Below are 5,985 nucleotides of genomic sequence, written 5' to 3'. Positions count from 1 at the left end.
CAAAGTTGGAACCTTCTTCGGTTTTTGTCCTTATTTCAAGGTTCCATAACGATTTTTGTCCTTATTTCAAGGTTTCACATCGATTTTGATCCTTATAATCAAAGATTATGTGGAGCAAATACGAGACCTAGAAATAAAGACCAAAATTGAAAAATAATTTAATTGAAAAATAGTCTCAGATGGCTACAAGATGAGGGTCATATCTAGAACTTCAGGTTCTCTTGAAAGCTTTAATAATTTAAGTTTGTGTGGGGCCATTAATACCTTTCTTCTATATGTCCTACAACTTATACCTGTCTGTGTAAACATATGAAAGAGATTATTCTCCAAACTTTTAATTTTTAGTTATATAATTTACGTTCTCCATACTCCATTAATATATTTTTGTTGATATTATCATAATATTTCTAGCAGGAGCTAAACTTGGAGACTTTGTTAAGTACAAGTCCTTTTATGCTTCTTCCCTAACACATAGTTTAACTTCAAATTTCTTTTTTTTTTCTTTTTTTTTTTTTGGCAGATTTGAGACTTATATTTAATTTAAAGGTGTTGGATCATTAGGCTCATGAAAGAGCAGGAGTCATAACTCCTACACTTGGCTCACCTATACCTATACTTTTGACATTTGATGTTGTAGTAGAGGTATTTTTCATTTTTAGTATTATTATGATATTATCACAATTTATATAACTCTTAGGATTTTTTTCAACTTGGTAGGCCCTTCAAGCTCTTTCCATACAATATGGGGTATTCCAGTCAATTTAGAAAGAGAAGGTATCTCAATTTTTAACAATAATTAGTACTCTTGGTTTTGTGCTTTTTAATTTTTGCTTACAAATTTGTTCCTTTTTTATCAGCGAGCATGATGGCTTAAACCCGTTCTACGCCACCTGCAAGTTAGTTTCCTCTTTCAAATGACCATTTTGCCCCTAAATGTTAAAAAAACAAATTTTTTTTTTTTGTTGTTATTATAGCCACCTCCTCCAGTTAATGACACCAATCCATACAATGTATTTAGACCAAGGGAGAAAGCTCACAGACTTCATACAAGAAGGGTAAGTCTGTCAATTCTTCATATTTTTACATAATCTAAGGTATTAAAAAATGTTTATATATTTTCAGATGCAAAGAAGAGAAAACAATGTCCAATCATTTGAAAAGCTTCACCAGATCATCTTTTTCACCCATATATGGTCTCATCCTACTTCTTAATCTTACATTTTATTTGTCAATCAGGTGAGACACAATCTTTGATCAAGCCAAAAACTTACTAGAAGCTTTAATCAAGGTATCCTCACACACATACACATTTCTTTTTATTTTTTATTTTTATTTTGGTAGTGATACCAACTAGATAAAGATTGTGTGCAACAGAGAGAGGAGAAAAAAAGAGATGTTTACCTTTTGAGAATCATCGTTCACAGAAGAACCTCATCCCTTGCAACTTTCAGCTTTCACCTCTATGTGTGTTTGTTTTTAAAATATTGGATAAAATATATAGATTTTGTATTTGAAAAATGACATTTAATTTTCATATTATAATTGTGAAGATTTATAAGGTTATTGTTGTTGTATTGTAAAAAATTATAAGATTGATTTTTCTTTTGTCTAATTGGATATTGTTATATTTCATATTAAAAATGACATTTGATATTTCAATAATTTCTTAATTATTGACCCCTTTTTTATCTAATATGATAAATCAGTGTCAACCTGTTATAGTCACTAATTAGATAAATCAGTGACCACTTTCTATGGTCACTAATCACATAAAACAATGACGACTTTTATTGGTCACTAAGTAGATAAAATAGTGACGACTTTCATTGATTAGTGACAACATTTAGTGATGAAATGGGTCGTCACAGATTTAGTGACGAGTATATTTTAGTCACTGTTTAGTGACCATATTTGTATTTGGTCACTAAATCGGTTTTGTGACGGACCTATAGTGACGAAAAGTGACGACCAAAATTTTGGTTACTAAATCATTTATTGACGATTCATTCTATTGTTAGTGACCGTTTTGTTTTTGTCACTAATTGGTATTTTTTTTTTGTAGTGCGCCGTGGGTCAATAGGAAAAAAATATTGGCCAACAAAGCAAATGGTGGTCTTGTAGTTGGGAGTATTTTCTCTTTCAATATGGTGCTTTTGTTCAAATAGTGGCGATGATTTTGTAAACAAAAGAATGCAATGCTGGTCAAGGTTATTAAAGTGTTGCGTGGTCAGTACGGTTTGCTTGCTCAAGCCGACCATAAGTATGGTTCCACTGGCCCTTGGACTACCTTAGTTTGGGTAGTTAAATAACTTCGGTCTAAAGATCTTAATCTGCAAGACCTCCATATGATCAAAGTAGGGATAACCAAAGTACCAAATATTACTGTGGTTATTGGAATTTAATACACAATGCATGGTTTCTTAGCTTTTGCATTTGCATTTGGACCTAATTTCCCTCAAAAGATGGCCGAGAGGAGCTGATGAGGTTTAGTAGTGAGATGCTTCGGTGTTTGTTATCCGGTCTACGGGTTCTTGCCCACATGTTGTGTTAATCACCTCTACTTTGTCGTGAGATTCCTCGAGTGTCTTCATGTTTTCTTCTACAACAAGTTTTCTGGATAACGGTATGTTGGTTACAATTGGAGTAGCTACGTGATGGAATAATTACGTTCCAATAGAGCTAAATATTTTGGTTTGGAGGATTGTACAAAATAAGACCCTATACATGCTAAGTTTGACGTAAATGGTACGGATTAATTTACACTCCACATTATGTTTTATCCACTTTTTCTCATTGGAGACTATGCATCATTTTATTGGTCTTTTTTATATCTACGATTGAGATTTTAAATTTTACAGGTGTTCAGTGGGATTTGTCTTGTACCACAGACGTCTATGTTTATATGTCGGACATATATGTCTATTTTGAATGCTATTCAAAAGAATATATCTAACGCAATTATCATTAATCTTTTTTCTTTTTACTTTGTAATCCATTTATGCTGACTTCTTGCTAGTTCATATATAAAATAAATAAATAAATAAATAAATAAATAAATAAATAATAATAATAATAATAATAATAATAATAATAATCATAATAATCATAATAATAATAATAATAATAATAAAACATATTTAAATGGTACAAAAACCAACATTACCTTATTACATAAGTAACCTAATAACTTTTAATAATTTCGCACGTTTAAGCACATATTGATTAATTAATAATTAAATTAAATAATATCATCATATGCTCCTAAGTTTGTATGGTTTAGAATATTACAGAAAACGTTTCATTCGTCCAATGTTTGTTTATAATGTTCTTTTTGTTTAAGCTACTTTACTTGTATTGAAATCAAAATATTTAATTAAAATTCTTTTGAAGAAATCTTGAATCGCAATCCATCTATATACATTTTTTATTCGATAAATTCCTTTAATGTTTAGGCAAGAAAAACAAGTCATTTTGTGAGTCCTTAGAGATAAAGAAATGTCTTTACTTTAAATGTCCTTTTTTTTTTATTGCACACACGTTATGTCATATGTATCAAAACTCTTGATAGTGGGTATTTGGGAGAATTCAATCTCTTGTAATTTTTCATTCACATCAAGTCAATACATGTTATATTTGAGATTGTTATGAATGTTGACTGGTGAGTATATAACTACCTAGTAGACATTACGACCTATTAAAATATAACGTTTAATATACCACATAATATTTAGAGTAAACTAGTGGTATGGTGAAAATTATAGATTCAATCAAAATTTTGACTTTGTTACGCACACATTCTTACAATTGAACCTCCAAACATTCAATCAAATTTTTAATTAACTTCTCACTATTTAACATACACTATTTAATACGGATAGGAAAAAAATATAAAAATATCTTTAATTTCTCAACTTAAATTTATGTTTCGAAAAAGTTTCTCAAAAATACTTCTCACGTTATCAGGGTAATATTAGAATTTCTAAAGTTTACCCAACTTTACGTTTTATAGAAGGTTTGACTTAGAGGGTTTGACTTTTGAAATGTAAGCAATTACTACATTTTGTATTTAAACTTTTATTAATATAACCAAAGGGTCCGGTTCCAATAAAAACTAAAAAAATAATGAAAAGGCTGAAGAAATTCTCTACCACCAATTTTATTAAAAACACAAACATCAAACTCAATATTTTGTTGTAGTATGTTTGCTTGCAACACACCTCCGTGGCAATTAATATGAATTTTGAATATTTAATCACGTGCGACGTCCATAAACATCATTTAAGTGGGTTTTAACATTTATTTTCGCCTTTTTTGTTTTTTTCGTTATATATATATATATATATATATATATATATATATATATATATATATATATATATATATATATATATATATATATATATATATATATATATATTATACTTGAAGATACTAGTCTTTTTATTTATTTATGTTTTTACGTTTTTGATTTTTTTTAACTAAATATCGATTTGAGTTTTATGTTTAACAATTTTAAAATTTTAAATAATAATAATATCAAGGATCTTAATATTTTCCCCGTTTATACTTTTATTGAATCATATTATTTTTAGATTATAAAATTTAAAATCAAAATATTTTAAATCATAATATTTTGAATCAAATCATTTTTGAAAAATATGATTTTGAATCAATAATATATTTAATTAAATAAAGTTTTTGTTCAAAAAAATATGGATCTTTATATATTTTGAGTTTTAAATCATAAAAGATATAATTAATGATTATCAAATATTTAAATCTAAATATTTTTAGATCATAACAAATTAATGACAAATATCTCCTACATAATTACTAAAACGTCATATTGTCTCACGAGATAGTGGCGATAAATAAAATCACATCTACATCTTTTATTTTTTCAATCATGTGGCAAAAATTTATACTCACATTCCTTACTTATTTTAGAGTCTTCACTTGACCCAACTTCTACATTGAAAATTGTATATTTACTTGAATACATTATTTCTTTCCATTTGTATATCTTAGGTTGGACGAATTGGCCTCGATATGGACTCGACACATTCGAGCTGTACTCCATAAATACAATGCTACAAACTCGACATGTCGAGTTTGGTGCCCTAAATCGACAAGTGTGCTCTAATGAGAGAGAAAGAGAATAAAATTTTAATATTTATAACGTTTTTTCCATAAAATTTTCAATATTTTAACCTTTTTTCAACCTTTATAAATAACAATAACTATCTTATTTTATAACACACTCCTTATTTTGTGAAAAAATCCTTTCCTTTAATTCCTCATCCAACCCAAAAACTCCAACAAGAATAAAGAAAAATACCTAAAACCTAACCACTTCAAACCCTTCCTCACATACCTTCTTTGGAAATCAAATTGTTAGACTATTTATTTACCTACAAACTATCATTATCATGGTGCGCACTACACTCCATATCCTATGCTGCTATGCATACCCAAACCTAGTTTCAATCTCAATCTTAACCCTAATTCCAATTTCAATTTCAAGTGCGATCCGAACCAGGAAATGAGTTCAATGCATTTGACAACCTGCACGACTGTCAATTCTAATTCCAATCCCAAACCCAAAGCCAATTCAAACTAACTCTCAACTCGAATCATACCCGAAATGGATTCCAAGTATGAAGAGATTCAACCTCAAACGGAACCCAATACAAAAAGAAATGCACCTACAAAGAATTGGACATCAGAGGAAAAAGTGACGTTCGCTCATGCATGGGTAGAGGTTTCAGAATACTAAAAAATTTGGGAACAACCAAGATGTGTCTACTTTTTCCCAAAAAGTTTTTAGGTGTTTTCTCTCATAAATGAAACCTAGAGTCTACCGAAAAAAGATCAAGTCTATTCGCAGTGGAGTAACACCAACGTAGTTGTCATGGAGTTTAACACAATATTTGTGAGGGAGAAGCTGCAGTGGCAAAGTCGTGCGAACGATGAAACAATATCATA

General features: G+C 29.2%; 1 long non-coding RNA gene across 1 annotated transcript; it reads left to right on the top strand.

Annotated features, from left to right (window-relative positions):
* The first annotated feature begins 432 nt into the window (after positions 1-432).
* On the top strand, positions 433-1,170 carry LOC145033814 (uncharacterized). The gene is made up of 4 exons (XR_013677723.1): positions 433-642; positions 718-774; positions 858-1,055; positions 1,123-1,170. It is a non-coding gene; the product is annotated as an uncharacterized LOC145033814 (long non-coding RNA).
* The last annotated feature ends 4,815 nt before the right edge of the window (positions 1,171-5,985 follow it).

Source organism: Lactuca saligna, chromosome 3, assembly GCF_052625555.1.
Source record: "Lactuca saligna cultivar CGN05327 chromosome 3, ASM5262555v1, whole genome shotgun sequence".
Classification (NCBI taxonomy): Eukaryota; Viridiplantae; Streptophyta; class Magnoliopsida; order Asterales; family Asteraceae; genus Lactuca; species Lactuca saligna.
Note: the sequence above shows the minus strand (reverse complement) of the source record. Positions and strands in the feature narration are given on the sequence as shown.